Here is a 14505-nt window from a genome sequence, read left to right on the forward strand (position 1 = left end):
GATTCGGAAAAGAGGAAACAGAACAAAGACAGGACAAACACCTGAATGTTCATAGCGTAAAATGTTTTGTTTGGGTAGTCAAATGAGTACTTTTTCTTAAGAGTTGACTTATTTTATTTTTTAGAGAGGGGAAGGGAGGGAGAAAGAGAGGGAGAGAAACATCTATGTGTGGTTGCATCGTGCACACTCCCTACCTGGGTCCTGGCCCGCAACCCAGGTATGTGCTCTGACGCTATCAAACCAGGGATTGTTTGGTTCGCAGGCTGGTCAGTGCTCAATGCACTAAGCCACACTAGCCAAGGCCAAATGAGTACTCTTGCACAGCCCTTGGAAGCTTGAAAATTAACTGAGAATTATATGGCTTATTTAATTCTCCTTATTTGCATAGACAGGACTTTTTTTTCATGATAGCACCACCATACTCCGTTCTATCCATTTATTTGGTTGGTTTGTTCAGAGATGAGTATCGCCGTAAACAGCCCAATCTCCACATGGACCAAGGTTCTCGGGACATGATGCTGGATTCCAGATGTATAAAGACACCTATTTTAAGATAGAAAATTCACCAGTCACCCAGGTATTTTCAAAAGACATTTTGTTGTGCTCTGGATGTGCAGAGGTCCAGATTTTCCCGTTTTTATTGAGGTGTGCTGGCACTGTTTTACATGCAGCTTGATCTCACCTAACTTTGAGGGATAAAGGATGTATGCACTGTTGGCATAATGTGGGCTGTGGCTTTTGGCAGAGTGCATGAAAGGGTGTGGTCATGGCAGATGGACTCCTCTGGGGCCCCTTGGCTTCATTCTTCCCCTTCCTGCTACTTCCCCTTGTGGTCTTCCTCTCTCTACTTCTTCATGAAAAGGGCAGAAATTTGGAGGACCTTCAAATTTTTAGACCTCTCTCTGGACATGTTCTTCCTTGTAACAGCGGCACCACCTTAATCTGGAAATTTAGCCTCTCCAGTTCACTGTTGTAGGCTGTAAAATGGTCATTGTAATGCTTGTAGTCTTCCCCCAGTCAAAAAATAGTCTTAGCAAGATTTACAAAGATAGTCACTTTGATTGAGGAAGACACAGCTGACCTCAGAAATTAAAGCAGGTGCTTTCTCATGACTTTTCTTCAGCTAATACTACTCCTTAGGTCTTGGCTTCCCTATCTGTAAATCTTATGTTCTAGAAACTATCTTGCAGGAATAAGAGAGACATTATTGGTAAAGTGTATCTAGCTCCTAAGAGGATGATAATCATGTGAGCTTACCATATAAAGATAATAGTATAGGATAAGATTGTTACCCAATTAGGAATTGCATGCAATTTTAACAGAAACCCTGAAAGAAAACAGCTTAAATAAATAGGTTTATTTTTACTTACACAAAAGAGGTACAGAGGTAGACAGTGTAAGGCTGGAATGGCAGTTCACTAAGGCCATTAATACACCACACGCCTTTGTCATTCTCAAGATAGCTTCTGGCCACAAAATGGCTAGTGGATCTCCAGCCAACACTTCCACATTCCAGCTACTAAGAAAGTGAAGATAAGAGGCAAAAGGCATATACCAACTCAGTTAGTCCCTATTTTGGAGGAATTCTCCTTAAGCCTCACAAAGAACTTCTTACATGTCATTGGCCCAATGTTAGCCACATTGTTCCCCCTTTTCAGGGTTGGGTATGGGAAATGACATTTGCTTTGCCTGAGGACATTACCACCCCTACACTCACAGGGCTGTTAGTAAAAAAGAAGGGGAAAATAGATATTTGGTAGACAGGTATAGCCTCTGCAACAAAAAATGCTAGAGATCAACACATGTCTTTCTTTCTTTCTTTTTTTTTTTTTTTTTTTGCTGTAAGTAGGGATTTCAAATAGTCGCAAATTTGAAAGTAATTGTCCATATCCACGGTAAAATTATTTTATTCAAAGCAAGAATGTTCTCAAGTTGCCAGGCCACTGGGAAAGTGCAGGAATTCAAATGGCTGAATTAAAGGACAGAAAACGTTGATGCTTCTTCACAAGTTCCCAGGTGCCCTCTGAGCTGGTTCGGCCCTAACCCTAATTTGCAACAACATTAACCCCCATATTTTATAGAGCAGCCTACCATACGGTGTGCTCTCACGGCCGTGACCCCATTTACTCCTCTTCACATCCCAATGAGATGGGATGGATGGTGGTTTCTCCATTTTGCAGGCGAAGAAGAGAAGCCTCAGAGGAGTGAAACGACCGCCATGGCCACACTGTGGTGGGGCTGGGGCTCTAGGTTTACTGACTGCAGACCCACGCTCCTTCCTGTCCACTGTCTGTCTAACAGCACCTTATATCCCTGTGTGTTTCCTAATGTAACAAACACACACATATCTCTACAGTCTCATTTGATGCCATGTGAAGGAGACAGAAGGTTCTTATCATTGCCATTCTGTAGCTGTGGAAATTGAGAGATAACAGTTACAAAGAAGGGAACTAGGGCTGGAACCCCCATGGCAAACTCACAACAGAGCCCTTTATTTTGGGGTGACTCGCTCAGAAGGGTGGGTGTACCCCATGAGGAGACCTTTCTCACATGTTCACACTGGCACCATCTGGGAGGACGGGGGTGGGGTTGTCTCCCTCCCCTCCCCTCCTCCTCTCGGGAGGGACCCCGAGCCCCCTTCCACTCCTGGTGGCCCCGCAGGGTGCCCCAGCAGCCTCCGTGTAAATCACAGGGAGGAGGAGGAGATGTTCCCGAGGGATTGCCCTGATAAATGTTTTCTTTTCCCAGGAGATATATTTGACATCAGATAAAGGGGCCGTGTGGAAAACAAACTCTCCAGTGTTGCACTTGGTGTTACTGCTTGCTTTTCCCCTCTCTGCCCCCTTCTCTGTCTCACACACAAGCGTCTGAGGACAGCTTGCTGTAAAACTAACTCTGTTCCATGAGGATTTGCGTTCTAGAGAGCATTTCTCTCTGGGAACACCATCTTGGTTACCTTCTTGGTTTGGTATCCTCAGGCGCAGTTGTTCTTCCAAACACATAAAAGCCCCAAACTTGTTCACAATCATTTCCAAGGAAGGACGCTACCTTGAGATAAGCTTGCTTTGGAGACTTCTTGGTAATAGTGACCTAGATGTCTGAGAACTTGGTAACACCCTTAACTCCTGCCACTTCTGCCAGCAGCAGCCCACTTGGTTTGCTCAGCCCCCTCCTGCCCTGCTAGAACAAGCTCACCCTCAGGCTGCCCAGACCCCCAGATGCCAACAGAGTCTGAGCAGGGGCTCCACCTACCCTACAAGTGTCATAAGATAAACAACGGGTTTCTAGAAGACTTCAACCTTACACATGCTTAGTGGGGTCACTAAATAACCGGCTTGAGTTTTCTGGGGCAAATGAGACAAGGTAGTCCATTTCTGCTTCTTCCAAGAAGACCTTGTCTACTCAATTCATAGTGAGCTCTCTTCTTTGAATTTGGAAGGCTCATTGGCAATGTGGCTCGTACCCAAGCTGCTCTGTTTGGTTAATGAAGGTCTCCTGCTTGTATAGTGTTAGTCAGGTCTTCTCACACAGGCCACCCCTCATCCTTCCAACTCCACTGTGACCTCAGTGTCATCCACAGTGCCTGGCACAAGGTTTCACCAGCCTTGGAACATTCGTTTGTTGATATATATCATAATTCAATAAACCACCATTTGCCTGGCAATGTGCTGGGTATTTTGTAGATATGCTTTTATTTTAATATTCCCAACATTCCAAGAAGAAGATATTATCCCCACTTCAAAGGTGAGCGAAGTTGCCCTGGCTGGGCGGCTCTGTTGGTTGGAGCATTGCCTCATGTACCAAAAGGCTGCAGGTTCGATTCCTAGTCAGGGCACATATCTGGGTTGTGGATTCAATACCCAGTCAGGACACATGCGGGAGGCAACCAATCCATGTTTCTCTCTCACACTCTCACATCGACCTCTCTCTCTCCTTCTCTCTCTCTCTCTCTCCTCCCTGCCCTCCAAACCCAAATGAATGAACATACCCTCAGCTGAGGATTTAAAAAAAAACACCCAATGAGCAAAGTTAAGTTTCATGATAACTCTGTAATTTCCCAATGTCATCCAGAACCAAGATTTGAAGCCCCGTCATTGATGGAAGCTTTGTGGGAACCAGCCCTGCTCAAGCCGATGTACCTGGCGTCAGCACTGGCTCTATAGTGCTCCTAAAGGCCTGCTGCACCTTCAGTGACTCCTTTGTTATGCCTCAGTTTCCCAAACCTGGGGTGACCCATCTGCCAAATAGCTGACACAAGGATAGGAATGACTTCTTTGATCTATGAACCTTGCTTTAAGAATGCCCAGCCAGCAGAAGGAATTCGAAGAGCCCAACCCTAGCTCTGTAACAGAGCTCAGCCTTCTCTCCACCCCGTTTTCACTTTCTCCAGGCCTTCCCTTCCGCCGCTGGACTGGGGCAGCTGGTAAAATGTCACTTCCTTCAGTGAAGGAAAGGGGCCTCAGTTGATTCCTAATAGCAGAATGGTCATCCAAGAGTGCTTACAAAACACTCTTCTGGATCCCTCATGTGCTGAGAAATCCAGACCAGCTGGATGTCATTTCCCTCCCAAAGCTCATAAAGCTACAACAATTAAGAGGAAAGGGCTTGGCACCACAGGCTTGGGGTGGAGTTCAGCTCAGAGCTCTGGAGAAGCTGCCCAAGGCCCTGGGTGACCCTCCCTCTGCCCCCACGCCCCCGTGGCCCGGATGCCGGTGCCTCCCCTGCTTCCCCGTACAATGCCAAAATGCTGTGGGTCAGTGGTCAGATGTTGGCTGGTTTCAGTCTCTTTCCTGCAGTCTTACAGAGGAGGAAGCGGTGCTAGAAGGAAAAGGCTGGGGATAGTGAGACTGCAGATCGAAGCCCCGGGAAAGCGGATGGTTTCACTGGTCCCAGACTCTGTGACTGCCTCAATTTCCTTATCTGTCAAATAGGGAGAAAAGTCCAGCATCTCTGACCTCACAGCATGTTATAGGGCAAAGTGAATGATAGGGTAATAGCAATACTTCCTTGAATTTCCTGTGAACCCTGAAGTGTCGGCACATAAATCATTCATAGCAGCCCCAGTCCAACAGGCTCCCAGGCTTCTCTCCCACTCCATCAGTGGGAATGTGCTTAGAAGGTGGAATTACAAAGTTACCCTGAACGTAAACTGTAATCAGGAAAACAAATTTCTGTGAAGAAATACAATGAATTTCTGTGCTGAATGAAACCTTAAAGTTCATGTATTATAATAGTATGAAAAGTAATAGAAACCATGTTTAGGTCATCTATCGTTTGGGGTTTTCCTTTCCTGTAGCACAGGGAACTGGGAATTGTTTAAGTAGCAGCAGCATCCTCTCCCTGTAGACCACTGTTTACTTTCATAAGGATCCTAATGTTGTCCCACCAACACTCCTGTTGAATAGAAGGAAGGCAGGGATTGTTATCCTAAGTTTTGCAGACTTGGAAACTGGTACATGAACACGTTAGGCGGCTTTGCCAAAGTCACGCAGTAAAGTGAAAGTGGAACTGGAATACAGTTCAGGTCTCCTAACCAATTCAGGGCTGCATGCATGAATTACAGTGAGTTCAGAATTATAACAGTCCCCATCTCTAAATAAAACACAGGGGCTTCTTGTCACAAAGCCTAATTAGAACAGTGAAAGCACCACTAAAAATAAATCCTGGGATTTTATAGTTAATAATAACAAACATGAAAAATTATATTACAGATTATGAAAATATGCACTGAATAAAATGTGGGTTATAATTGCTGCAATATGTAAAAATCTTAGAATAAGTAATCAAAAATGAAATTATTGGGGCATAATTTTTCTTGCACAATTTTCTGATGGCACCAAAAGACATCTTTTCATTAATGTTTCCTTCATTAAAGCGCGGTTGTATAGAGAGTCCCTTCCTCATATATCTCAAGGGCTCTTCCTTAATCCTTTGATACTAAAACCTTTTTTTTCCAGAAGCCTTGCACCCTCTCCGTGGGTTCCGCCCTCAGTGCCCACCCACTGGCCGACTCCACCAGGGCCTCTCCAGTCGGTGGCTCTCCTTGTGACTTGAGTAGTCCCCCAACACCGCTCCCATCAACCTGGGCAGATTCGGTATCTTTTGCAAGATTTGCAATTTTATCTTGTGAAGAGACAAGTAAAAAGGAATATTTGAAGGTGAACTAACTTCAAAAGAGATCAGTTCATTAATGAGTATTTTTGTGTTGGGATGACTCTTTTCTTCTTGTTTATCTCATAACTCAAGGACGGGGACAAGGCATTTGTCAATAATAAGGGTGGTTCTGCACGTCCCTGCTGCTTCTTAGCCAGCTCCAATTAGGTTCAGTTAGGTTGGATTATTTATTAAGGGAGGCATCTATAGTCGTTGTCTATCCTTGGTCATCTTTGAGACCTGAATAGGAGTAAGTACAGGGGTAAGCAGTCTCAGAACCCCTACTTTTCTGTGCTTAGGGCATTATTTCCAGACTGAAAGTCTGTGTTTCCTTGATACCATTGTTATTTTTAATAGTCATCCCCCTTGGGCCATTAGGCCAGGACAGGACTAGTGATGCACAAGTAGAGAGAGGAAAGCCAGAGGCTTGTAACTCCAGGCCAGATGGTGATGCCTTCTCTCCACCACTTCATTCATTCATTCATTCATTCAGAATGTTGATTGAGTGACCTGAAAGAAAGCAGTTTCCCTCACAGATCAGGTAGCATGTAATCCATTCATTTATTCTAGTAGTTATCTACCCAAGAGACATTTATTGAATAGCTAATAGGCAGTGGGCATAATTCTAAGTGTTGTGAGTATAAAATTGGGTATAACATAGTTATTATCTACAAGGAAATTAAAACATAGTTGAAGAGAAAGTATATATACATGAGATGCTGATTAACAGTTACTATTAGTAGTTTCAAGTAGTTATATTTGGAACATGTTTTACTGTTTATAATTATGTCTGCTTGTATCTCCCAAGCATTCAACAAGGTGATTTGGGTTAGTATTATTAACACTTAATTTATAGATGAGAAAACTGAGATTCAGGATAATGACTCGTATTTGATAGAGCCAGGCTTCTCTTTACTGAGTCCAGTGCTCTTTCTAGAACACCCATTTGTTAACTTTTATAAAAATACCAAAGTTATTATTCAGCAATAAAAAGGAATGAAGTATTGATACATGCTACAACGTGTGTGAACCTCAAAAACATCATGGTAAGTGAAAGAAGCCAGACACAAAAGGTCACATATTGTGTGATTCCGTGTGCATGGAATATCCAGAATAGGCAATTGTATAGAAACAGAAAGCAGACGTGGTTGCCAGGAGTGGGGGCCAAGGAGGAATGGAGAGCTAGGACTGCTTGCTAGTATGGAGTTTTATTTCGAGGTGATGAAAATGTTTGGGAACTTCACACAAGTGGTGGTTGTACAATTTTATGAATGTACTAAATGTCACTGGATTGCTCCCTCTAAAATGATTACATCTGTATTATGTGAATTTTACTTCAATAAAAATATAATTTAAAAGATACCAGAGTTGAATAACAGTAGAAGAGATGACGGCAGCCCCGGTGCGATTAGGACCAAGGGCCAAATCCAAAATACTGGTTGTAAATGTCACACTGACTTTGCTTCAGTATCCAGCTTCTCCTGTGACTGAAGACCCTGGAAGGACGGGTGGGTCGCATTGCCTTTTCACATACTCATAGCCCCCTGTGCGTCTCCTCTGCAACACTTACTAGCTGTTGGATGTCTGTCTTCCCCGTTAGCCTCTAAGCTTCATGAGGGCTGGACCATCTTTTTCACCAGCTGCTACCACAGTGCCTAGCACAGAGCAGGCACTCAGTAAATTAGAATGGCTCTGGTTCTAGTCTCTTTCCATGCCTTAATTGTTGTGTTTTCTGAACCTCTCTGGGTCCCATGTTCTAGGCTTCAGCTCTTGACTCAGCTGACGACTTCAGCTCCCCAGACAACACAATGCAGCTAGTAACATGGTGTGGCTGTTGAGTTCTTTAAAAGTGTTGTTGCTGTCCTAATAGCAATGCCCCTGGGAATTTCATCACTGCCAGAGGACTCCCTTGGTTCTGGGCAAATGATACCAGTACACTATTTTTTGTGGAACCAGTGGGAATTTTTTTCTCTGAGGCAATATTGCCACCTCCCGTTGTATTTCATAAGCAAAGGGAGGACAGTGAGGATAAGCTACCCTTTGGATCAGCTCTAAGATTCTCTGAACCTCTTTAAGGGGCTGACGATGGAATGCTGTCAGGCCTTTTACAAACTGACCCCTTCCTGGTCATAAAGCTTTTTTCCATTTTGTATGGGATTTAATCTCAGAGCAACAAGACAGTACCAGCCATCCTCCCTCATTTTATAGGTCAGAAAACTGGAGTCTGAGGTGAACGACTCATTCAAGACCCACTGAGAGTTGTGACTGGCCGAGATTAGACCAGAAAGTCTGTGCACTCAGCCTCCTCTGGAATGAGCTGCTGAGTCAAGCTTCGAGGGTCTCTCCTGGTGGTCTTCAGCAGACAGGGACAATTGCCATCTGGAACGGGTTAGTTTCACTCCTGCCTGGAGGCTGGAGGATGGACTAAATGACCCCTGCAGGTCCCTTTCTTCCCTAGTCCTCTCCAATTACCTTCTCTAATTTCCAGCAAACATGCTTTCTCTAGGGAAAAATGAATCCGGGGCTCTCGCTTCCCTTGGGAGTCTGTAAACGATTTGACTTTCCAGTAGGGAATATGAGCTCCATGAGAGAAAATGCTCAGCGGCTGTCGGAAGGAAACGTTCCAACAACACACTATATATATTTAGATTCTCCCTAGCAACTAATGCTCCTAGTGGGTGCAGCACAGATTGGGAGGCAAACCTAAGTCCTCATCCTGGACCCTCGTCGCCCTGCCCCCAAGGCTCTTAATCAGTGCACTTACCCGCTGCATGCCTGGGCCCCCTCCCTACCTGCTGTGGCCACTGAAGCTAACGAGGCCTCTGCACAGTCATAGCTTTAACCTTGGGAGGTCAGAGTCTTGTACACCCTGAGAGTGTGGGCCACTTGTTCCCCATTTCCTCCTGATTCTTCTCTGAATTTCTACTTTCTGAACCCAACCTAGGACATGTGGGCTGACAAAGGATTTCTCTGATGCCTTTGAGTTTAAGAGTAACAATATTAACAGCATGTATTTAAACTATTTATTAAATATTTATTCTGCTGAGCACTTTACATGTATTATTTTGTTTACTCTCACAGCAACCACATTAAGAAATGAGATTTCAGGGGCTTCGAGTGAGGTACAATTACCAGCTGGTAAGTGGCAAAGCGAGGGTTTCGGTCTTGTCCTGCCTGACTCCACAGCTCACATTCTTCACCTTAATGCTAAACTCTTAGATGCAATGATGGGCTTCACAAGGAGTCAAATATCATTTGGACACCAAAACACTGGCATTTCCCAAATCTTTTTAGTTTTCAGTTTTTTTAAGATTGAAAATGTTTAATCATACAGAAAAAAAAATCACAGAATTGGAAATGGATTTCCATTCCCCAGGTTCAATAATTACAACATTTTGCCACACTTACTTCATCTGGACATTTCTTCTTTCTTTCTTTCTTTTTTTTTCTCTAGCACTTTAAAGAAAATTCCTGACATTGTGTCATTTGGCCCCTAAATACTTCCATATGTAGCTCTCTCTGAAAAGGGGGAAGGAGAGTAGAAGGAGGGATTTCCTACAGAATCACAGAACCAAATACCTAACATAGTAAAAGTGTCTTAATATCACCTAGTATCACTAGTTCAACTCAAATTCCTCCTCATGTCTCAAAAAATGCCTTTTATCCATTCAGCTTATTTAAATAAGGATCCAAACAGAATCCATATACTGCACGAGTCTCTTAATTTGGAATCTTCTCCTTTTCTTTTAGGAACTGTGTCCGTTGTCTTGCAGAGGGTGTCACATCTGGATTTGCTGGTTGATTTGCTGTGCAGTACTTAGCTCATTCTTCCATCCCCAGGAGCTTCTGTAAAGCTATAGGCTTACAAGCTTGATGAGGTTCACTTTTGAGCAAGAAGACCACATAAATGGTGCACAGTACTGTCTATTGCATCACTTCCAAAGGCACAGAGCATCTACTTGTCCCGATTTTAGTTCTGAGAAACACTAATGTGTTTAGATGGTTTCCAGGTATTTTGATGGTTTATAGAGATGAAAGGTAAAATATTTGAATTCCACCTTGTTTTAGATCATCTGGACTATCTGCTATGTTCCTTGACTGCCAAGTTTAAAAACTAGTCCTAGTTACCTGGGAAAACCGCAGGGGAGTGTGTGTGTGTGTGTGTGTGTGTGTGTGTGTGTGTGTGTGTGTTGCGGGGCTTCAAGGGGGTTGCAATCTCTGGGGTCCCAAAGCCTCCTTTGCATGGGAAAGAAGCATCATTGCTCAGGTGTGGTGGAGCAGTTCTTGCCCATTGCAGGTGTGGGTGTCTTTTCCCCCCAGATACTGTCTTATGGGTGTGGTCCATATTAATGAGCTGATGGTCCAAGAAGTAGAAGGTGCCAGGCTGACTCTGGCACCAGAATGGCATCTCTGACATGGGAAGCATGAACCAAGTCAAGAGTGAGCCAGACAGGGAGGAAGCTTCAGGAAGGAGCCAGAGGGAAGACAGAGAAGATAAAGAAGTACTGATACTCTCAAAGACAGTAAGCAGGAGATGGTAAGTTGGCAGAATTTGGTGTAAGAAAGAAGGGAACTAAAAAGACTGGGCAAGGAATTTAATTCAGAGTGAGGAACACTAGCACATCATGAGAAGAGTGCTTGGAACTTGGCATTATATGTGGAACCCAGCCAGGAGAGGCTTAGAGCCATAAAGTCCTTGGGTGAAAGGGCCCTTAGATCATCTAGCCCAACCCTCTTTGAAAGGAGGAGTCACTTATTCAGGGTGACAGAGGGTTATAGTTGGGATAAGAACCTGGTCCCCTGGTTCTCAGCAAGCCCTCCCCTCTCCACTGCATTGCACTACGTCTTTTTTCCTCAAGGAGCAGTTGTGGGAATGGGGAGGAGCCTGAGGTAGAGAAGGACTGAACTGTGAAGCCAAACTTCACTTGTGGTAAACCAACTCAGGCAGAACTTCTATGACTACGCCATATGCCTATAATTTGCTTAAGTCCTTGCAGCATGTGCCCTGTGGTTCCTCTGACCATGTGAGCACGGATGATGATGTGCTATGGATAAGAGTAACTATAGGAGGTAAAGGGTGGGGCTATGTCGTTCCACAGTCTAGGTTTAAAAAGTCTTATTCCTGCTTACCCTCATCCATGGCCCAATTTCAGCAACTAAGGCTGGAGGACGGAGAAACCCAGGCACACTAGTGCATGGTGGTGCTGCTGGTTGTTTCTCAATAAGTGATGTTCTACTTGAGGACTGGGACCTTGAATCAGTCACCTGTATCTTCCTAACACTTAACAGAGGAATAAGCACATAATAATAAATGATATTTAATAAACATGGCTAGCTGAATGAATGAGTAAGTACCCATCTTAAGAGGTACACCATATTAACCATATACTTATGTCTCAATCCATACCTCCTCACTGAACTCCACATTGTGTGCCAGAACACAGTGGTCTTCAGTGCTGCTTGCTTACTTGATCCCCTCCAACACACAAAATTTTACAAATTCTATGTTGCCTCTTTCATTTGTAATTTAACACCCAAAAGTTTAAATATATAGTTATAATGGATGTAATTTCCAGAATATTATCAATATTGGTATTTTGAAATAAAATTCTTAAATCACACTTTTACATGTATTCAATGGAAAATAATTACCATAATTATTTGATGCAAAAATTCATTCATTTAAAAATTTATGAACAAATTCTTCTTTATGGTTGGAGATTTATATTATTTCCTATATTATTTCATGTTATATTTCTACTTTACCTTTTGAAATTTTCTTCAACAAAAATATGTCCAGAAGCATAATTTTTCAAAGTTCCTATAACTGTGTTCTAATTTTCAAAATTATTATTCTGTATTAGGTTATCATTAGTGTCTAATAGATCAATACAATACAAAATATACATTTTGATTTAAAAAAAATTTTAATTAGCCCTAGCCCAATTAAGTATCAATATAAACCATATACTGGGCCATAAACCTCAACGAATTTAAAAGAACTGAAATAATAAAGATTGTGTTCTCCAACCATAGTGGAATCAAGCTAGAAATTAATAACAGATAACAGGAAATATCAAACACTTCTACATAACCCATGAGAAGAGAGGAAATCTCAAAGGAAATCCAAAAATACATTGAACTGATAGGAAAAAAATACAACATGTCAAAAGTATTGAGACCAGCTAAGTAGTACTGAAAGGAAAATAAGTAGCACTAAATGCTTACATTAAAAAAGAGGAAAGTCTTATATCAATAACCAAATCTCCTACCTCAAGGATCTAGAAACTGAAGAGCAAATAAACCTGAGGGCAAGTGGAAGGAAGGAAATAATAAAGATAAGAGCAGAAATCAATGAAATTTGAAAACCAAAACCAACAGAGAAATCTGAAATAAAGAGCTTGTTCTTTGGAAAGATCAATGAAATTGACAAACCTCCAGAAAGACTGACAAAGAGGGGGAAAAAGGAAAAAAGACACAAATGACCAACATGAGGAATAAAACTGGGACTATCACCATAGAGCCTAAAGACACCAAATGATGATAAAGGAATTCTACAACCTGCTCTCATAAATTTGACAGCTTAGATGAACTGGACCAATACCTCAAAAAAATGCAAACTTACAAAAAATTTCAGCTCCCCCAGCATGAAATGAATAACCTGAATAACCCTGTAACCATTCAAATATCGAATTTGTAATTTTATAACTCTCCCTTCAAAATCTCCAGATCCAGATAGTTTCACTGAAGAATTTTACCCAACATATAAAAAAAAGAATTAACATGAGTTCTCTACAACGTGTTCCAGAAAACAGAAGAGAAGGAAACACAATCCATTTTATTTTGTGAAACTAGTATTATGATACCAAAATTAGACAAAGACATTAGAAAAAAGAAAGAAAACTTAAACCAATATATCTCATAAGACAAAAATTCTTAATAAAATATTAGCAAACAGCTCACCAATATATAAGGATTATACATCATAACCAAGTGGTATTTATTCCAGAGATGCAATATGGTTAGATATTTTAAAATCCATCAATCAACCATATTAACAATTTAGAGAAGAAAATTATATGATCATATGAACTAGTGCAGGAGAAGCATTTGACAAGATTCAACACCCATTCATGATAAAAACTCCCAGAAAAAAAGCAAGGTATAGAAAGGAACTTCTCAACCTGATGAACACTACAAAAAAACCTACAACTAACATTATACCTAAAGATGAAAGATTAAACGCGTTCCTTTAAGACTGGGAACAAGATAACGCTCTCTGCTTGCACTGCACTTCTGGAAGTATTTGCCACAGCAACCAGGCAAGAAAAGGAAATCAAAATATATAGATTAGGAAAAAAGAAGTGTAGCTATCCCTGTGTGCAGATAACATGATTGTCTAGGAAGAAAATCCCAACAAATCTGCAATTGACTGCTAGAACTAAAAAGTGAGTGTGGTAAGGTCACAGATTATAGATAAATATACAAAAATCAGTCCGTTGTATTCCCATATACTGGCAATAAACAAGTAGGCACCAAAATTAACAATGCAATGCCATATTACAATTGCTCAAAAAACTGAAATACATATGAATCAAGCAAAACATGTATAGAACTTACACACCAAGTGGAAAGACATTGTGTTTTTATGTACTCAACATAGTAAATAGATCAATTCTCCCCAAATTGATATACATGTAAAATATACTTCTTATAAAAACTCCAGCGAGATTTTGGTAAATATTCTCAAAATTGTTCTAAAGTTTATATGGAAATGCAAAGGAACAAGACCAGCCAGAACAATTTTGAAAAAGGAAAATAAGGTGGGAAAAAATCATCCTAATTTTAAAGTTATTGCTACAGTAATCAGTAATCAAGACTATGTTATGGGTGAAAGAACAGGCATAGACCCAAACAAATCTGTCGAACTTCTTTTTGACAGAGATACACAAAGCAATAGAATGGAGGAATGAGAACTTTTCCTATAAATGTGTTGGAGCAATTGGATTGCCACAGATCAGTCTAACACCTTACACAAAACTTAATTCAAAATGGATCACAGACGTAAATATAAATTGTAAAACAATATTTTTTTAGAAAAAAAATCATCAGACTCTAGGACTAAGAATTCTTAGACTTGATACCAAAAATGTAATCTATAGAAGGAAAAACTGATAAATTAGACTTTATCACAATTCAAAACTTTTGCTCTGCAAAAGATCCTGTTAAGAGGATAAAACACAAGCTACACAGAGGAAGAAAATATTTGCAGACTGACAAAGTACTAGTAGCTAGAATGTATAAAGAACTCTCAAAACTTAACAGTAAAAAAGCAAACAACCCAATTAAAAA

This window comes from Pteronotus mesoamericanus, unplaced genomic scaffold, assembly GCF_021234165.1.
Source record: "Pteronotus mesoamericanus isolate MK-2021 breed Mesoamerican mustached bat unplaced genomic scaffold, CSHL_Meso_final contig_468, whole genome shotgun sequence".
Taxonomy (NCBI): domain Eukaryota; kingdom Metazoa; phylum Chordata; class Mammalia; order Chiroptera; family Mormoopidae; genus Pteronotus; species Pteronotus mesoamericanus.